Below are 22,057 nucleotides of genomic sequence, written 5' to 3' on the forward strand. Positions count from 1 at the left end.
ATTGTAAGAAATGACTTTTTTCTTCCACTTCTAACAGTAGTACAATGTGATCTTTGGCCGTGTAGCCCCAGCCCAATATTAAGTACCTCCATGCAGTATAAACCCTATGATTGAAATCATATACAATGTGTTACTATGAGTGACTCACTGCAAGAAATGGAATTTTACATTCATCTCGCCCTTCCAATACAACGCTCCTACACTGAGCTACAAACTATCCACATAACAGCCCACATGAAGGTCCTGTGGGTTTTAGATTAATATAGGCTATAGCTGAAGATTAAAAATATTTTATTGGCTTGAGGTTAATTTCTTTCAGCCACTCTAGATTGGCAAATCTCAACTGTGTGCATTATGCACACTGTCAGGAATCCCCTCAATTGCAGAGCGAGCGGGTTGTGACGTGCCGACTAGATTCTCATCTGTTTCTCTCAATGTTCTGTCTCACTGTTCTATTGAGAGTAGCAGATGAGAATCTAGTCAGCATGTGACTGCAAATAAGCAGATCGCAGTGACGTGACCACCCGCTAGCTCTGGCAATTGAGGAAAATTCTGACAGTGTGAGTAATGCACACAGTCAGGCATCAGTAATCTGCAGTGACATAGATTGAAATTTATCCAGAGGTTTACCTCTCCATCCCAGAAAACCTCTTTGACATTAGGAATTGTGAATATGCATATTGTATGCAGAGCAAATAATTAGGGGTGGCACTGAGATCAAAGGACCCCTGTGCAAAATTAGTTTATGGGCCACCTTCCCTTTACTAACACATCAGACAACAATAACAGGCCGTGTACACATATGAACAACACCGTATGTGCGTCTGAAAATCACAGTGCACACGTCATGAGAGCACAGGGCACCCAAATACGGGGGATACGTCTCACATGCACACAGCTCTCAGTGCACGTCACACTTCTAACAGTGCGCATATCACACAGCACAAGTCTCATGGCGTACACATCTCAGCGTGTACATTTCACATCAGAAACGTCTCACAGCGCACGTCACACAACTATTACAGCACAAGGCACATTATAAATATGTCAGTAAAGCGTCAGTCACATTATTACTTTCAATGCTCATCTCCAACGAGACTAATCCTGGAAATAGAAAGCTTCTTCCCAATTATTAAGGTCCCCCCACTATCACTGATGAGCCGTGCTTCCATTCAGCATACTTGATATTTCTTCTTAAAATGTGTTTTTGCAGTGCTCCCTTAGTCCCCTGGACCCCCATTTACTGCAAAGGCTGCGCAGCAGTAATAAACATGGCCAGGGGCTCTGACTGCAATGATGACACCAGAGACCCCAAGCATACTCCACTAGATCTGCCCCCACCGTACATCCTGCTGGCCATAAGTTAAACTCCACAACAGAGCTTTTGAGGCTCTGCTTGTGGCATGTTAAAGGGCTGGGAAAGGTGGGACAGGAGCAGGTGGCCCACTGTGCATTTCAAACGCGTAGCCCACTGGTAATCTGCCCAGGCGGACAGATGGCCAGTTCGGGCGTGGCATTATGTATTTGGAAGAAATGTAATTAGTATAACTTTGTCCTCTGGCAGGGGCGTACATAGGATTCATGGGGCCCCATAGCAGAGGTTCAAATTGGGCCCCTCCCCCCCAAAAAATGTCAATAATTGTCAGGGTCACAGAAGAGCAGATCACACAACCTTCCAGCCTTTACATAGTAATTTTCCTCCTGCTGACATCCTAGGCCCCTCTTTCATTGTCCCATAAAGTGTGATACCAACAAAAGTGCACCCCTAACACCGTATGATACGCCCATGGTGAATTCCTCCACATGCGCAGTATAATGACCCTACTGTACCTCACCTCAACTCCCAGGGCAAAGTTTGCTGACCCCAACACAGTATGAACCCCCAATTGTGAGCCCTAGAGCTAGAGAGGATGGTAGGTAATAAGGGAGGGTGTCATACATAATAAAAGATGAAACTATATAACTAAGGATGGCGCTATATATAATAAGCGAGTACACTATATACTAAGGGCGTATGCTATACATAATAAGTGAGTACACTATGTACTAAGGGACTGTGCTATACATAATACGGCTACATTCCTGCATCTGTGTGCAGTGTCGGTGTGCTGCCCTATTTTACAGACTCATTGAGCATGTCCTATTCTAATCCTCAAAATCGGATCAGAACAGGACATTCTTTGACCTTCACAGATCTCATTCTCAGATCCGTGATTTTTCATGGATGTGTGAATGGATCTATAAAACTCTACAAGTCCGTGGACCATCCGATAAAAAAAATCTGACATTTCACACAAATGTGAGAATGCAGCCTAAGGGATTTTACATGTAACATTATCACTCCAAGTCACACAGCGCAGATACGGAATAATATTTACATCCAGGCACTTACCGCTGACGTCTCATCTGATCAGAGTTGGTTTCTGCTGCTTCTTCTCCATCTGGTCAGACCTTCATGTCGCCATCTCCCAGTCACTATTCGTCTTGTCATGATGATCTCCAGCCTAGATAATAACAAGGTCACATATATTGTATATATACACATGTGTCTCCCCTGCACTGCGCCCCTGAATACAGATCTGTAACCCCCCATTAATATACTATTAGCCACTTAGTAATCAAAATAAAAAGTGATAAACAGCACTGTGCCCCCCATTAACTATAATCTCCACCTGCCAATAATATAAATGATTCAGTCTCTGTGACTCTCCCCAATTAACTGTAAGGCTATGTGCACACGGAAAATATACGAGCACCCCCATCATTGCTCTGTCCCAGCACCTCCATCATTGCTATGTCCCAGCACCTCCCGTCACTGCTCTGTCCCAGCACCCCCAACATTGCTCTGTCCCAGCACCCCTGTCATTGCTCTCCCAGCACCCTCGTAATTGCTCTCTCCCAGCACCCCCGTCATTCCTCTCACCCAGCACCCCCGTCATTGCTCTCTCCCTGCAGCCCCGTCATTGCTCTCTCCCTGCAGCCCCGTCATTGCTCTCTCCCTGCAGCCCCGTCATTGCTCTCTCCCTGCAGCCCCGTCATTGCTCTCTCCCTGCACCCCTTCATTGTCTCCCAGCACCCCCGTCATTGCACTCTCCGAGCACCCCCATCATTGCTCTGTCCCAGCACCACTGTCATTGCTCTGTCCCAGCACCCCCGTCATTGCTCTCTCCCAGCACCCCCGTCATTGCTCTCTCCCTGCAGCCCCGTCATTGCTCTCTCCCTGCAGCCCCGTCATTGCTCTCTCCCTGCAGCCCCGTCATTGCTCTCTCCCTGCACCCCTTCATTGTCTCCCAGCACCCCCGTCATTGCACTCTCCGAGCACCCCCATCATTGCTCTGTCCCAGCACCACTGTCATTGCTCTGTCCCAGCACCCCCGTCATTGCTCTCTCCCAGCACTCCCGTCATTGCTCTCTCCCAGCACTCCCGTCATTGCTCTTTCCCAGCACTACCGTCATTGCTCTTTCCCAGCACTCCCGTCATTGCTCTTTCCCAGCACCCCTGTCATTGCTCTTTCCCAGCACCCCTGTCATTGCTCTCTCCCAGCACCCCTGTCATTGCTCTCTCCCAGCACCCCTGTCTTTGCTCTCTCCCAGCACCCCTGTCATTGCTCTCTCCCTGCACCCCCGTCATTGCTTTCTCCGAGCACCCCCATCATTGTTCTCTCCCAGCACCTCCATCATTGCTCTCTCCCAGCAACCCGTCATTGGTCTACTAATCCCCATCATTGCTCTCCCCGCCCCATCACTGCTCTTCCCAGCCCCACCATTGCTCTCCCCAGACCCATTAGCGCTCTCCCCAGCGCCATCAGCCCCACGATTGCTCTCCCCAGCGCCATCAGCCCCACGATTGCTCTCCCCAGCGCCATCAGCCCCACGATTGCTCTCCCCAGCGCCATCAGCCCCACGATTGCTCTCCCCAGCGTCATCAGCCCCACGATTGCTCTCCCCAGCGTCATCAGCCCCACGATTGCTCTCCCCAGCCCCATCAGCCCTACCATTGCTCTCCCCAGCCCCAACAGCCCCACTATTGCTCTCCCCAGCCCCAACAGCCCCACTATTGCTCTCTACAGCCCAATCTGCCCCATTATTGCTCTCCCCAGCGTTTCAGTAAAAATAAAAAAAAACCACTTACCTCTCTGCCCGTTCCCCCACAAGCTGCAGCATCACTGGTCTCCCCAGCCCCACCATTGCTCTCTCCAGCCCCATCAGCTCCATTATTGCTCTCTCCAGCCCCATCAGCCCCATTATTACTCTCCCCAGCGTTTCAATAAAAAAAAAAAAAAAACACTTACCTCTCTGCCCGTTCCCCCGCAGGCCACAGCATCCTTGTTGTCTGCAATTTCCTCCCTCACACAGGCCCGCGCTGCATGATGACGTCATCAAGCAGCACGTGCCTGTGTGAGGGAGGAAGCGGCGGGCAGGAAGCAGAGGACGGATCTCTGCAGCTCCGCTGCCATTCTGTCCTGTCAGCAGCGCAGCTGCAGGGATCGCTCCCTGCCTGCCACGAGCTGGAAGACGCTGCACCGGCGGGCCCCCCGGCGCAGCTGCACCAGCAGCGGTATGTCTGCCCCTGGACTGCTATGGGCCCCCCTCAGCTCACGGGCTCCATAGCAGTCGCATGGTCTGCCGCCATTGGCAGTATGCCACTGTCCTCTGGTATTGAAACCCAGGGATCTTCCTACAGTAGTACATACGCTATATCAGAATGAGGAATTAGACTCACCAGTAATAACGTTTCTTGGAGCTCTTCATGACCGTACAGAGGCATTTTGGAATATAAGATTTATAAACTGTACAAACAGAGCTTACTGACAAATTCTCAGCTACCTCATTCTGCAGCCAGCTATGTTGTAACACCAACGCCGGCGTCCCTGCATGGACCTTCTCCCTCCTCCCGGCAGGGATGTCGACACACTCTTGGCGGTATCTCCTTCCCCTGCTGTGGCTTCCTGCTTCCAGGGCCTGCGCACGTCACGCTTGTCTCCAGGCTGCGTGCTTACGGTAGCTCATGCACTCCGGATATGCTGGGAGACATCAGGTACTTAACACACCCTCCCATGCAGGGAGGTGCCTGAGCAACACCTTTAGTTGTAGTTAGTGTTTGTACCCACTAGTCTGTGTTCAGGTCCCTGATCCCTGAACCCATCCTGTTTGAACCTGAACTTGTTCCTGAATCCATCCTGTCTGAACCTGAACCTGTTCCGTTTGAACATCCTGTTCTGTCTGAGCCTGATCCAGTTCCATCTGAACCGGCTCCGATATCCGTTCTGCCAGTGACTCCGAGTCCGTATCCGTGACTGCATTCTTGACTCTTGGGGTCATAGTTACATAGTTACATAGTTTATAAGGCCGAAAAAAGACAAGCGTCCATCCAGTTCAGCCTATTTCTTGTGCACTGCAGCTATTCCGCAGCGTTGATCCAGGGGAAGGCAAAAAAATAAAAAACCCATGCAGTATAGGCCAATTTACATCATTGAGGAAAAATTCACTTCCCGACACCAATCTGGCAGTCAGATTAAATCCCTGGATTAATTAACTAAGCATAAGATGTAATTTTATTGTTCTCAAGAAAGGCGTCCAGGCCTCTCTTGAACTCATTATGTGAGTTGGACATCACCACTTCCTCTCCCAGAGAGTTCCAGAGTCTCACGGCTCTGACCGTAAAGAATCCCCTTCTATGCTGGTGCAGGAACCTCCTTTCCTCCAGACGCATAGTGTGCCCCCTCGTCTTTGTCACCATCCTTGGTATAAACAGGTCATGTGAGAGATCTCTGTACTGCCCCCTGATATATTTATACATGTTTATGAGGTCTCCCCTAAGCCTTCTCTTTTCCAACATAAATAGGCCTAATTTTGACAACCTCTCTGGGTATTCTAGTTCCTCCATTCCCTTTATTACCTTAGTCGCCCTCCTTTGTACCCTCTCTAGCTCCAATATGTCTTTCCTGAGCACCGGAGCCCAGAACTGTGCACAATATTCTAAGTGCGGCCTTACCAGCGCTTTATACAGAGGAAGAACAATGTTCTTATCATATGCCCCTATTCCTCTTCTGATGCATGCCATGACTCTATTTGCCTTTGCAGCTGCTGCAGTATCGGGGACTGCCCTTGGAGTGGTACCTGGCAGCTACCTGCAGCACAAGCCTAACTCCACCACCAGGAGCTCCAGTGAACACCGGGTAGCTTCTTAGCCATACCCCTCCACGCTAAGTCCGGCCCGTGGCGCAGTGGGTTCACGATCCACCAGCGTGACATATGGAAAGTGAAGCATAAAACCCTTTCTATATATTTTAACTTTATGCAAAATGTACTCTGTACTTGATATCTGGATGGCTCTTATAGTGAAAGATATATAACAGTTGCAATACATTCACTATAAATATTACAGGTTTTACTGTGACTTATAAATGCTGTCCTATGTGTATATACTCCTATATGTATTAGATGCTGTGACAAGGAGTGCCTTGTCACTCCTTCCCAGAACACAGAAAAACCTGTTCTGTCTCTTCCCCACCCACCTCATATTCCATTAGTATCATAAAAGTTGCAGGTTTGCTTCTATAGGAAACAGAACCTCTGGACTCCTGTGAGTGGTATGTACTGTATGTAGGCTGGCTGTTGGGTGTGAGCGTCTGATGCAGACTTTATCAGTAACTTACATTTTATGTGGAATGCAAAAAGCAGACCGAATTCTTACATTCTGGAAAAGGGAAAATATTTGAATGTGGAGAATGAATGTCTGTAGAATATTTAGCTTAATTTGTGCTTTTCTTATAATTATATTACAATTTTTTTTGAAAACCACAAGTTAGACTTTCTTACGTTGATGTTACCTGGATATAAAACTGATCAAGCTTTATGGATTTCGGAAGTTCACTTTCTGAATATTGTTCACAGTTGGTCTTTGGAAGGCATTTCTTTGGGTGATAACCATATATCTTAGCTATGTATGTTTGACTCTCCCCAACCGTTGCCAGTGACTGACAGGTCTCTCCCTATTCAGGCACGCAGGGACAGACCTGTCACTCAGGGGGAGTGGGTGGGGAGAATCCGCTGTTTATCCACCTGTCCAGCACATCTCCACAGCCGACTTTTAAGATATGTTTTTCTCTGAAACGCAGCAGCGTACGTGGCTGTAATCATGCAGCCAGTGTCTGATGTATACTGTCCATGGTTCGGGCAGCATATATCAACTGTCAGGTTCCCTTTAAAGCTTCTGAATGCTAAAAGTCTAAATCACAAAAGCCTATGATTAATATTTTTAAACTTGTAATTTGCCTCAGCAATTTGTATTCTTCATTAGAAATGAAAATGTGCCCAAGAGAATTATATAAAATACTTATATATATATTAAACCATGCAATTGTTTAAAATAACTGCAGAATAATTTACCAATAGGCATGGTCTAGGTAGTTGGAGACATAGAATAATGGTGAGCTGAATATTTACTCTAGTGATTCTCCAATGAGACCTCTTGCATGTGACAATTTTATAGATTTCTAATGCGGCACCCATGTATGGTCTTATTGTATACTGATGTAGCTTTCTGATAATGACAAAGATCTCATGTTGCAGAAAAATATTCTGATGTAGAAAATTGACCATATACTCAACATCTAACCATATGAATTTAACATTTTTTCTTGTTTTAAAGTGGGCCTGTCACCAGGTCAAAGTTGTCCAGTTATTGATTATATTATATTCTCACTGCTCCCTTGAGTATCCCAGTTTTTGTCTTTTTAAAATCTGCCATACGGTTCCAGAGATTTGGGCCTTTTTATTCAGTGCTAAGTTCTATAGTCATTAGCATGGGGGCGTGGCTTACAGGGTAAGTATAAAGAGCAGTGTAAAGACACGCCCCTGAGGATCAGGTCAGCCACGCCTCCTTGTAAAGACCATAAAGAGTAGCACTGAATGAAAGACTCATATCTCTGGAACCGTATGGAGGATTTTAAAAAATAAAAAAACAGAATACTCAGGGGAACAGAGGGAATAAAACACGAGCACAAATTGGACACTTTAGACCTGGTGACAGTTTCTCATTTTGTATTGTGTTAATTTTCTGCATTGTGATACCTATGTTCTATGTCAATGTAAGAAATACTACATCTGTACCTCCTATTTTATACTTGGTCTTCCTTAGATTTTTTTCTGTGGTTGGAAAAGCTAACATCTATGCCAAATTATGGATGCACAATGCTGTTAGGGGGAAATACAGTGGTAGACCGTGTCTAATAGACTGTAATACACCTGATTGAACCCGATGTGCTGCTGTACAATGTCAACTGTCTTGTGCACTGTCCATAAATTTCTATTTCTTGTTTAAGAAACTCCATCCCACTTCATCCTCTCTTCCACTGAAATCAGTTCTCAGACAAATCTGATGTCTGTGGCCAGCATTTACAGAAATTCTAGTTATTGTGGAAAATGTATGTGTTCCTTATTTTCTCTCCATCTGTGAAACCCTTACTGATACAATGGTTTGTGAAGCCCATCCCTGCGCTCCACCTATACATTGACATTATAGAGATGGGGGATTGCTTACACCTCATACTAAAGGAATGAAGCAGGAATTCCTTGTTTTAAAGGAGGGTCGGTATACAAATATATTACATTCCAAGGGTGTGGGTTAGACAGAGAATAAACTGGTTTGGCCAGGGATCGTCAAATGTAAAGAGTCAAAAATAAGAAAGTAAGTATTCTACTGACTTATCCAAGATATTATCAGCCATCTAGTACACACAAGAGTTAGGATATTGCCAGCTGATGTTATCCCTCTATCATTTATCACTTACCTGCCAACTATTAATATTAATAAATTCTATTAATATATTTTCCTAATTTCATATTTAGCCAATATTAACAAGCAGCTTTATGAAATTACTTGTCTCTTAGCTGTAAATCATAATTTACAGCATAGCATTTCTAAGTGAGTACAAGAGCTGGAGGGCAGCTATTGTACGTCAGAAGCTGTCATGGAGTGGAAAATGATCTCTTACCCACCCATTGCTTCAGGTGGGGATCTGTTCTTCGAAGATGGGTTTGTCCAGTAGTGTAGAACCCCTTTAAATATGACATTTATTTGAGGAAAGTTCACTTAGAGGTATCGCACCCTTTATTGTACTATAGTTTTTAAAAGCATAATTATGCTATAACTAGGGGACCGTTCCTCGTGACTGATTTGGGGAACATTACGAAGCTTAGAACTTTTTAGGGGTCTGTATTATGGATGCCATTCTCAGACTTGTTGCTTTTCACTGGACCAAATTTAGATCATCATCAAATCTTATGACGATCTAAAATTGGTTTAGCAGTAGACTTGGTGAATTAATTTGAGTGGAATTGAATTTGACAAAGATCCATATGCTCTAGAATGAACATTTCTTTGTAATTCGCTTCCTGTGAAGTCAGAAAGATAGCAGACAGCTGGCTACCAATGTGCTGAATCTGAGAGAGCTGGCAAAAGGTTAAAAAAAACCTAAAACTTAACACTCCCCTCACCGCTCACCTCTCTCCTCTCTGGCTACCCATTCTTTGCACTCTCCCCGATAGGTCTTTGGCATATATTTTTACTGCCACTGCGCTGCATATTCAGGCTGGCTCGGGACTTCTGTCCACAACTAGGACTGCAATTACCTTGCATGTGCTCATTCATAAATATTCCACCATCACCTGTGAATGATATTATTGAAAAGTGGAAGGAAGCACAGCAACTCAGCCACAAAGTGGAGCCCACGTAAAGTTGCTGAGCAAGTGTAAGGAGATGGATAAAGGAAAGATTTCCACAGTTAATGTATAACAGGATGTCCGCAAGTCAGGGCCACCATCTACTGGCCAAAGATTGTAGGACAAGAAAAAAGTGAAAAGGATTGCATCAGCAGGAACTGCATAACGAAGCACCGGATTCCTGAAGGGAAGAGATTGGAGGAGACACAAAGTCTGGTGTGGCACAGTTAATAATTCTAAAAGGCTCAGGAGGGCAGTATAGGGGAGGAGTTGGTACCTCAACCTGCAGCAGGACAGACACGTGGTGCCGCGAGGTTGGCTTATGGCCGCCATATTGAGTGACCAGACCCGAGCGAAGAGTCAAGTGACCAGACCTGAGTAAAAAATCGAGTAACCAGAATCGGTGATGAGTGATCAGAGCTGGGTAGCCTGAACCAGAGACGAGAGACCATAGCTAAGATATCTGAGCCGAGGGAGCTGGGGCCGTACTTCAAAGGGTGAAGGTGGCCAGCGTAATGGGTGTGCAAAGTGACTCACCAATAAGGGACTTGCGGCCTAACAGCATGATATCATGGCCCTCCGTTAGGGCCTGTATTATTATTGCCTAGACAGTGACAAAGAGATGGCGGTAACTGGCTCGATAGTGATGGGGACGCATGTCACCTTAAGGTATTAGGATCAAGACGTCACTGATGATATTTGTTTATTTGTAATAATAGAACAATAGTGTGTGATTACAATTGTGTTGATATTGTGTAAAGCCGAATTTCTGTACTTTATTGTACAATAACTTACGGCCCTTACACTGTTTGCTTTACCCTTTATATTGTGCTGTAGGCACCACTTATACAAATAAATATTTGTTGGTTAAGTTACCACTGTGTCCTCATCCTCTTCGCTGTTGCATCTGAGTACCTGTGTACATCTGCTGAGGAGCAGAGGGCAGAAAAGTCACCAATGCTCTGCTGACTCCATACCTGCAGAATCCAGACCTCCTCTGACATTAATGTAAGTAGATGGATATACTGCCCACGTTCCCCCTTGAAGAACAAGCGTATTGTTATTGTATAATATGAACTGTGACATGTGTTAATCGTGTTGGCATTGTGTTCTACCCAACAGTGGGGAGAGTTAGAGTTAATGATTGGGACTAGCCCAGAGTGGGAGGGGCTAAGGTGAAGGGACAGAGACCGTTTCCTGTCAGACCGTCAGATAGGGCCCGTGAGCGTCTGAAGTAGACCTAAGGTCTAGACAGTAAGCAGTGCCGCATGACATAGGTGTTTCTAAGTGAGGGGACACCAAGACGGTGGTTACCATGAACTGGAGTAACTGCTCGTAGCTCTATTAACTCTCTCAGCACTATACGTGCTGTAGCTTGCTTCTCCGGGCTTATATCACTGAGGCTATAAAACTTGATGATACATATCTCCCCTTGAGGACCTGTCTGGTGGCCATCTCACAATATATGTATAAAAAATATATGTAATTTTGGTGATATTTATTTTTTTCATATAAAAATAAATTCATAAATACAAAAAAAAAATAGAAATTTTGCAAGTTTTACAGTTTTACAGTGACCGTTGCAGTCATTTTACGCTCATACTTCCTGTTCTTTCAGGAAGAGTTTTCAGAAGTCTCATTCTCATCATAAGAAAAGAAATCGCCGCACTACTGCTAATTGTAGGTGCACGAGTAGGATCCAACACCAAATCTATGTAAAATAACCTCGGCACTCAATATGTGAAAAATAGATGTAAAATTTATTACAGTCCAAACAAAACAGACATTTCGGCCTCAATCTGCGGCCTTCATCAGTGTGGTCTATAACCAAAAATAAGATAACAATTAAATTACAGAATATAAGTGTAAGGTTACACACAACAAAGTATTTTAGATAAGGAAAATAATAAAAATAAAAAAGAAAAAATCAGTGTCACTTTTAGAATGAATTCAGTACTTTTATAAGGGGAGGCTTCAGTAAAAAGGAACATACCAAGTTGTTTGGAGTCAGGTGTATGGGGAGAGTGGGCAGTTGCCTCTGGGAACATGTGTCAATCCTGTAGAAGTACACGGGTCATTAGGTAAGGTGCCAAAGACCCAAAATATGCTAGGGTGCTGTCAGTTTATCAAAATGGTGCATACCTGTTCACCTGTAAGGGAGGTCCTAGTGTCCAAACGCGGTGTCCACCGCTGGTTAGTGTGAGGTGACACAGTATGGTAGTCCATGGTACTATTTAAAGGCGCAGGGGGGGATGGTGATTGGCTAATGGGTCCATGGTGGTGAGTGGTGGAACGCAGCTCTGCGTGTCTGCAGAGTAGCGTGCGTTCTGTGAAACCGGATGTGACGTCACCGGATATGTCATACGTGGAGACAGGAAGTCCTATGCGTTTCACGTGCAGACAAGTGCATTCCGAGAGACCGGATGTGACGTCACCGGATGTGACGTCATCTGGATATGACACGCGCGGAAACAGGAAGTCCTATGCGTTCCACAGTGTAGGAAGTGTATCTCCATACATAGAGGTGTGCGTTCCACAGTCAGAGGGGGCGGTTACTGTCATGGTGGTCATCAGTCATCATGTCACGTGGATAGAAGTGCATGGTGGTGAACTAGGAAAGTGCATCCAGGGCTGTGTAGTCCATTCTTTTGTGGTGGATCAGTGATCAGTCCATGGATGGTGTCCAACATAACACAATATTGTTATAAATTTTATCTGCAATATAAAATGAATAGTTAAGACCAATCATAACCATGGGATAATAATCACGACTTGTAATGTTGTTAATTAGCTTATAAATACATATCAATACAGATAGATCCCATCATGTTGTGTGGACTGACCACCAGTTCAAGCACTTAATCCATTCGAGGTGAATATACATCAGATGAAGGAGGCCAAGTCATAGTCCCTGTTGAGACCCCTGGGGGCAAGGGACTGTAGTTCGTGTATCCAGTATGCCTCCCTCTGTTTGAGCAGGCGTACACGATCGCCACCTCTCCGTGGTGGTAATACCTGTTCTAATACTTTGAATTTCAATTGTGAGATCTGATGTCCTTGTGTGATGAAATGGAACGGGATAGGTAATAATGAATTTTTGCAACGGATGGTGGATTTATGCTTGGAAATTCTGTCCTTAATTGGTTGAGTGGTCTCACCGACGTATACAAGGCCACACGGGCACTTGATCAGATAAACGACAAATGATGTGTCACAGGTGAAGAAATTGTGTATTTTATATCTCTTCCCAGATTGTGGATGTTGGATGGTATCGCCCCGTATGACATTGTTGCATTGCCTGCATTGCAGGCAGGGGAATGTCCCTGCCCTGGGATTCTGTAAAAATCTCTGCCTTGGGCCTGGGTTTGCCCCTCCGATGTCAGCACGTACTAAACAGTCCCTCAGGTTAGTTGGTCGTTTGAAACGGGGTAGAAATGGCATTTGGAAGGATGGAATGTCTGGGTAACCTGTGCCTGGTATGTTCCAATGTTTCCTGATAGCTTTGTGGAGTACATAAGCGTATGGATGGTACGTGTGTACAAAGGGGATATGATCCCTAGTAGGGGTGCGTTGGTGGGCGGACGTTATGTGCTTCTGGTCCAGGACGGAAGTGGGGTAACCTCTCTCTAGAAACTTGTCTCTCATTTCCCGGAGTCTCGCCCGTTTAAGCCGTTCATCGGTTACAATTCTGTCCACTCTTTTAAATTGGGACTTGGGGATGGAATTTTTCATGGCCCTGGGGTGGTTACTGGTAAAGTGCAACAAACTGTTGCGATCGGTTGGTTTGGAAAACAGATCTGTGGATAAAGTGCCATGTTGGTCTTTCAATACCATAGTGTCCAGGAAACTGACCTGATGAAGATCGCTAGTCATAGTGAAATTGAGGTCAGGCCAGGCTGTGTTAAGGCCTGAAAAGAATTCAACTAAGGACTCTTGTGTCCCGGCTGAATTCATTCTAAAAGTGACACTGATTTTTTATTATTTTCCTTATCTAAAATACTTTGTTGTGTGTAACCTTACACTTATATTCTGTAATTTGATTGTTATCTTATTTTTGGTTATAGACCACACTGATGAAGGCCGCAGATTAAGGCCGAAACGTCTGTTTTGTTTGGACTGTAATAAATTTTGCATCTATTTTTCACATATTGAGTGCCGAGGTTATTTTTCATTCTCATCATAGATGGATTACAATAACTGGTAACACCTCTATATACAGCTGATAACACTAGATCCACCAATCACAATAGGAGATGTTAAAGCTCACCCCAGCCTCCTCACATAACAATGATCTTTGCATACTCTCATTAGATGCTTTAATATAAAAGATAGGGTCAGAGTCAGCCCATTGCTGCTCAGGGCCGGTGTCAGCACCCGGGCAAGTGCCGGGGCCCTGAGCAGACGGGGGAGCCCACTCACCGTCGGGCACCCCGGCGTGCTATGGGACCCGTGAGCAGTGCGGTGCCAGTTTCAGCGCCCGCTCCCCCCCGCTTGCTCAGGACCCCAGCACAATGCTTACCTCTCCCCGTGCCTCCGCAGCAGCTCCAGTCTCTTCCGCGGCTGCTGCACTGTGATGTCTCAGGTCAGAGGGTGCGGTGACGTCTTTACACCGCGCTCTCTCCTGACCCATCACAGGCAGCGCAGAGCGGGAAGACGCTGACGCGGGTGAGGGGTCTGGGGAAGCAGCAGCAGGTGAGAAGTGAGGTTAGTATTTGATTTTTTTTTTTTTTATATGTATGGAGGCATGGGGCATTATATGGTGGGGGGGGGACAAGTGACATCCTGCATGGGGCATTATATGGGGGGAACAAGTGACATCCTGCATGGGACATTATATGGGGGGAACAAGTGACATCCGGCATGGGGCATTATATGGAGGGGAGAGGTGACATCCTGCATAGGGCATTATATGGGGGGGAGAGGTGACATCCTGCATGGGGCATTATATGGGGGAGAGGTGACATCCTGCATGGGGCATTATAAGGGGGGGTGACATCCTGCATGGGGCATTATGTGTGGGCCAGTATTCTATATGGAGCGTTATATAGGGACCAGTATCCTGTATGGAGCATTATATGGGGACCAGTATCCTGTATGGAGCGTTATATGGTCACCAGTATCCTGTATGCAGCGTTATATGGGGACCAGTATCCTGTATGGAGCGTTATATGGGAACCAGTATTCTGCATGGAGCAAGATATGGGGCCCATAATACTGAATGTAGGACTATACTGTCCGGTCTGCACAGTGCGTAGAGAGAATTCGCCGGTTTCTGAACTATTGTAGAATTTACAATAGATATCGCTCATGTAATGTAAGAAGTGAAATGTTTGGCCTTGTACTATATATATATATTTCTCTGCGGTATCTGTGCATCATGAATCGTGGTATGTGTTAAAGGGGCCCAGTGAGACTCTTTCGCTCAGGGCCCACAAAAACCTGGAGCCGACCCTGTTGCTGCTAATGTACATGTGGATTTCCTGTAGAAAAAGGAAGTGTGAGTCTAGAATAGCCCCAAATACATTATTTAACAAAATCTTTAAAAAAAGATTACGCCGATACAGTTACAGTAGCCTAGCTCCGGATGGACCCCTCAGAGCGCGGGTCCCGGGGTGACCGCTCCCTCTGCCCCCCAATAGCTACGCTAGTGAATAGAGCACCAGAGCGCAAAATGACTTTGTCTACTTCAATAAATGTCAATGGCCCTGTCACATTTTTCAGAGCTTCAGATAGATCCCTGACAGATCCACTGATGCGTGGCAAGAATATAATGTGAACCTGCCTAACTCTGAATAAAAGGGTCCTTAAAAACAGTTATGTGAATGAGACCAGGAGGTATTGTGGTTTGTGCTTCTTATAGGTATGATGAATTTTTTACCATAATAATATAAACATATTATAATGAGAAAATATGCAAATTGCCTCTTCAGAGAAAAAGAGGACTTGTACTCTATAGCGCCACCTATTGGAAGCAGCAATCCTACAAGTCACATTCAACTCTTTAACGAGTCGTGCAATATGACTTGGGATAAAAGCCAAATCAGAATCTCAATTTGCAGACACGGTGTTTCGGGCTGTTGGCCCTCGTCAGTGCAAAGTATGAGAACTGATTTGGCTAGATGAGAGGCTCTAGACTGAAGTCTAAGGGGTTACGTTTCTCCTAATGGAGAGTGACATACCGGCTCTGGCATGACAAGGTAAGGAGGCTTATTCGCCGTGCAATCCTCCTCTGAAACATTGTGTCTGCAAATTGAGATTCTGATTTGGCTTTTATCCTAAGTCATATTGCACGACTCGTTAAAGGGTTGATTGTGACTTGTAGGATTGCTGCTTCCAATAGGTGGCGCTATAGAGTTCAAGTCCTCTTTTTCTCTAAAGAGGCAATGAGAAAATAGACATTTTTAGACCAATTTATAATATTTTAAACTTAATTGTAATATAGTACATGTACTTCAATGTAAAAGATTATAAAACTAAACAATGTCTCCTTCCGCTATACCCTATAGATTGTAAGGGTAGGGTCCTCTCCCCTCTGTACCAATCTCACGGTTAGTGTATTTATTATAATTTATATATGTATTTTGTATATAAACCTTTTACATGTACAACACCATGGATTCAATAGTGCTTTAAAAATAAATGATAATAATAATAATGATGTATTTTATTATTCGTTTCCATTGCCATTCTAACAGATTAATACATTTTTATTTAATTTTATTTCTTTACAGAAACAATGTGGAACCCAAACCAAGGTAAATGAACAGAAACAATTTTAGAAATCTTATAGAGTAATTAAATAGTATAAATTGAGATAAGACACTTTGTAATACAGTATATCTTATCAGAAAAATCTTTTTTTCTCCTGGATAAAATAAAAATAACAAAGCAAACAATAATCGCCTCTTTTCTACACCAGTTATCTGGCAAGGTGGTGCTCCCAGTCTTTTTTTTACGAGCCGCTTACATGTGACCGCTGCAGACAATCATTGGCATTAGCACTCACATTCTCTACTATTGGCATCATGGCTCCTCAGGTTAAATAATGATGATATTAGTACGGTACGTGACCATTGAGGCCACTGACTTGCTGGAGTAGTCACATACAAGCCTCTTCTAAATAAAGACCAGGAGTACTTCACGAGTTTCAGCACTGGACCACGAGAGGAAAGAATAGATGTGAATAGTTTACAAGAAATGCAGCTTTAATTTTTTTTTAAAAGTTGTATAACTCTTAGAGTTAAGGAATAATAATTGCATATCCCTGGTATAGTGGCCAAATCAGTATTTTGTGGCTGTTGGACCAAAGCCTTGCAAATGTACTCCTACCTGTTGGCATCTCTGGTGCCTCATCTGATTGGCTGGCTCAAGTTGTTGTACTCAACCCTACTTTTATGTTATTATGCTAACATGCTATTTACATCTGAATATGCCAAAAATCTCCTTTTACATTTCAACTCTTTCTCATAGACATTGTCTTTTACATTGACATACAATGATTTTAATTGCATTCTTATAATTCCATTTTGTATGTTAGGAACACCCTATGGACAGCCAGGATACCCGGCACCAGGATGTCCTCCTCAACCGGCACCAGGTTGTCCTCCTCAACAAGGACCTTATCCAGGCCAGTGCCCTCCAGGCACTAACCCCTACCCAGGATATCCTGGGCCTACTTACCCCCCTCCTCCAGGTGGTTTTCCTGGTGGATGTGTCATTCAACCAGGACCACATGGACCCCATGGCCAGCATGGACATCATGGCCAGCATGGACATGGTGTGCCTGGCTGCCCTTCCCAAGCACATGGAGGCCATCATAAGAAACACAAGAAGGATAAGCATAAGCACCATGGACATGGATACGGGCATGGACACGGACATGGAAAGGTAGTGATCATCATGCATTATATATTAATGTTATAACATTATAAAAGACACTGTGGCCAATTCATTAAATGAAATTCACCAGAAAAAGAAAATAGAAATGTCTTTTTGCTAATTTCAAGCTGGTTTTGTGTCCCCTATAGCATATTTTGGAAAAAAGGTGAATTAAAAGTTATAGTTCACTATCACTATAGTTGCATCAAATTAATGGCAAGTGTAATAATTAATTGCAAAATACTGGTTTCGCCTTAGTGCATGCAAAAAAGTTCATTGCAACTATATTTGCTTATGTCCCTTATACTAAATCAGTAATTAGTAAAATTTGGGGTGATACTTTGGTGGTGGTGGTATTTTTTATATGTTATAGAGGCGTTTGCCATTATACGCCATAATGAAACTATCACTTTTTTTTTCTTGGATTTTGTATGGATCCAACAAAACATGGCATGTTTCATCATATGAGGCACCATACAGAGATACAATGAGCACCTATGACTCACAACACGGACTGTAGGCACATTTTTGTGTATTGTCATGTAATAACTTATTGCAATGGTAGTTGTAATAGTGATCCTCTTTTTCTTATTACAGCATGGAAGTGGATCTTCTAGCAGCTCAGACTCGGACTGAATGGGTTTAGAATGAAAAGTGTGAATCTTATTCATCAAACATTCCATCTATGTATCACATTTATGATGATGGATGATAATAAGAAATGAAGAAGAAATGAAATAAATACACCAACGATTCTCTCAAAATCGTGTCACATTTCCTATTCATACAGAGTAAGCATGTGAACTTACTACTGACCTGTAACTGGACAGAAACGGTTAATGACACAAAACATAAAACTTAAATAAAGGCTAACATCTTTCATTTAGAGTATGATTCAAAGTCATTTTTCACATGATACATAAAGTGATTTAATTTACATTTTTTTGCTGAAACATTCCCAGCTCCAAAAAACCTCCCTCTTGGCTACTTAAGGCCATGTTCACACACATTGTATTTTGCAGCAGATTTTTATGCAAATTTTCAGCTGCATCTTGCAGTACCAGCAAAATCTATGAGAAACCATAATTCTCTGTTCACTTCTCTGTTGCTTTTTGTTTGCTGCATATTTTGTGCCTTGGTTATGTTTTTGGAAAATCGAGAATGTCACTTCTTTCAGCGTTTCTGCATCAAAAAACGCAACAAAACCTGCATTTTTAATGCAGCTGTTTTCCTGCCAGAGAAAAGTTAGCAGCAGATTTGCAGCAGAAAAAGACACGTGTGTGAACATAGCCTAAGTGTTAATTTTTAGAATGTAAAAAAAGTTTTTGCAAGATGCACTTTTTATTCTGTTTTAAAAATGGATACAACCTGGATGGATCTTTTCTCACAATGGGGTACCTGTGCTTTGTTGGCATCAGTTATGCAATGGATATATTTTTCTACATTAACATCATATGTCTATTCCTAAAAATGGAAAGAGCAAACAGAATGTCCACAGGTGGGGACCCAGCCATAGTGCGCTCATGCAGTTCACACTGGAGAAGCATCCAAAGAATGGTTAAAGCAAACCTGTCAGCAGGAGTTTGCTAAGTAAACTACAGGCAGTGTCATGTTGGGGCTGCTGCACTGATTAATATGACACCTGAGGTGGAGAAATCCATTTTGTGGTTTTTGTGTAATCAGTGTTTACAGTTTTGAGTTAATGATATGCTTGTGCTCTGGGGCGAAACTTTTGGCAGGGTCTTATCTTAGTTTTCTAGGCCAGATCAGCAAGAAAAGACCTTCCCACAGGTCGTCCCGAAGCACAAGTATATTCCTCATCATACAGACAGCCAGAGAGACAGATAGAGGTAAGCAATTTTGTACATTTACAATACATGGTGTACGGTATTTACACTGGCATAAAGATTGCAGTCACAGAGAGTGCAACAGCGACTGGGCCCAGAAAAAATGGGGGGTCCGACCAGGGGCGTACATAGGAACTTTCCATCCTTTACATAGTAATTTTCCTCCTGCTGACGTCCTAGATCTCTTTCATTGCCCCATAAAGTGTGATGCCAATAAAAGGGCCCCTCAAACACAGTATGAAACCCCCATGGTGAATTCCTCCACATGCACAGTATAATGATCCTACTGTACCCCACCTCAACTCCCAGGGTAAAGTATGCTGACCCCAACACAGTATGATCCCCCAACTGTGAGCCGCTAGAGAGGATGGTACATAATAAGGGACGGCGCTATACATAATAAAAGAGGAAACTATATAACTAAGGATGGTTCTATACATAATAAGTGAGTACACTATATACTAAGGGACTGTGCTATACATAATAAGGCTACATTCCCGCATCTGTGTGCAGTGTCAGTGTGCTGTTTTACTGACGCATTGAGCATGTCCTATTCTAATCCTCAAAATCGGATCAGAACAGGACATTCTCTGACACTCTTAGATCTCATTCTGAGATCCGTGATTTTCATGGATGTGTGAATGGATCTAGAAAACTGTACGAGTCCGTGGACCATCCGATAAAAAGATCTGGCAGCACACGGACATTTCACACAAATGTGAGAATGCAGCCTAAGGGATATTACAGATAACATTATCACTTCAAGTCACACAGCGCAGATATAGAATAATATTTACATCCAGGCACTTACCGCTGACGTCTCATCTGATCAGAGTTGGTTTCTGCTGCTTCTTCTCCATCTGGTCAGACCTTCATGTCGACATCTCCCAGCCACGACTCGTCTTGTCACGATGATCTCCAGCCTAGAAAATAACAAGGTCATATATTGTATGCATACATGTGTCTACCCCGCTCTGTGTCCTCGAATACAGATATGTAACCCCCCCACCATTAATATACTATTAGCCACTTAGTAATCAAAATATAAAGTGATAAGCAGCACTGTGCCCACTGTGCCCCCCATTAACTATAATCTGCACCGGCCAATAATATAAATTATTCAGTCTCTGTGACTCTCCCCAATTAACTGTAAGGCTATGTGCACACGGAAAACATACAAAACTTCACAGTACAAGCAAAGTGAAACCCTCGTCATTGCTCTCTCCCAGCAACCCCGTCATTGCTCTCTCCCACCACCTCCATCATTGCTCTCTCTCAGCACCCCCATCATTATTCTCTCCCAGCACCACCGTCATTGCTCTGTCCCAGCACCCCCATCATTGCTCTCTTCCAGCTCCCCCATCATTGCTCTCTCTCAGCACCCGCATCATTGCTCTGTCCCACCACCCCCATCATTGCTCTGTCCCAGCACCCCCATCATTGCTCTGTCCCAGCACCTCCATCAATGCTCTCTCCCAGCCCTCCCATCTTTGCTCTCTCTCAGCACCCCCATCATTGCGCTCACCAAAGCACCCCCATCATTTCCTCTCAGCACCCCCATCATTACTCTGTCCCAGCACCTCCATCATTGCTCTCTCCCAGCCCCCCACCATTGCCTTGTCTCAGCACCCCCATCATTGCTCGCTCCCAGCACCCCCATCATTGCTCTCTCCCAGCAACACGTCATTGCTCTCCCCTTCCCCACTATCCCCATCATTGCTCTCCCCAGCCCTATCAGACCCATTATTGCTCTTCCCAGCCCCATCATTCCTCTCCCCAGCCCCATCAGCCCCATTGCTCTTCCCAGCCCCATCAGCCCCATTATTGCTCTTCCCAGCCCCATCTTTCCTCTCCCCAGCCACATCAACTCTATTATTCCTCTCCCCAGCCCCATCAGCCCCATTATTGCACTTCCCAGCCCCACCATCCCCATCATTGCTCTCCCCAGCCCCATCATTCCTCTCCCCAGCCCCATCATTGCTCTCCCCAGCCCCACCATCCCATTATTCCTCTCCCCAGCCCCATTATTGCTCTTCCCAGCACCATTAGTCCCATTATTCCTATCCCAAGCCCCATCACTCCTCTCCCCAGCCCCATTATTGCTCTCCCCAGCCCCATCAACCTCATTATTCCTCTCCCCAGCCCCATCAACCCAATTATTCCTCTCCCCAGCCCCATTATTGCTCTTCCCAGCCCCATTAGTCCCATTATTCCTATCCCAAGCCCCAGCACTCCTCTCCCCAGCCCCATCAGCCCCATTTTTGCTCTCCCCAGTCCCATCAACCCCATTATTCCTCTCCCCAGCCCCATCAACCCCATCATTCCTCTCCCCAGCCCCATTATTGCTCTTCCCAGCCCCATTAGTCCCATTATTCCTATCCCAAGCCCCATCACTCCTCTCCCCAGCCCCACCAGCCCCATTATTGCTTTCCCCAGCCCCATCAACCCCATTATTCCTCTCCCCAGCCCCATCAACCCCATTATTGCTCTCCCCAGCCCCATCAACCCCATTATTCCTCTCCCCAGCCCCATCAGCCCTCTCCCCAGCCCCAATATTTCCCTCCCCAGTCCCATCAGCCCCATTATTGCTCTTCCCAGCCCCATCA

The 22,057-nt window shown here is 44.7% G+C and overlaps 1 long non-coding RNA gene across 1 annotated transcript; it reads left to right on the forward strand.

Annotated features, from left to right (window-relative positions):
* The first annotated feature begins 6,486 nt into the window (after window positions 1–6,486).
* LOC141160842 (uncharacterized) lies at window positions 6,487–18,490 on the forward strand. The gene is made up of 4 exons (XR_012250539.1): window positions 6,487–6,593; window positions 16,458–16,481; window positions 17,264–17,613; window positions 18,202–18,490. It is a non-coding gene; the product is annotated as an uncharacterized lncRNA (long non-coding RNA).
* Window positions 18,491–22,057: the final 3,567 nt, after the last annotated feature.

This window comes from Phyllobates terribilis, unplaced genomic scaffold (assembly GCF_046119375.1).
Source record: "Phyllobates terribilis strain yellow unplaced genomic scaffold, ASM4611937v1 Scaffold_9__5_contigs__length_417890890, whole genome shotgun sequence".
Classification (NCBI taxonomy): Eukaryota; Metazoa; Chordata; class Amphibia; order Anura; family Dendrobatidae; genus Phyllobates; species Phyllobates terribilis.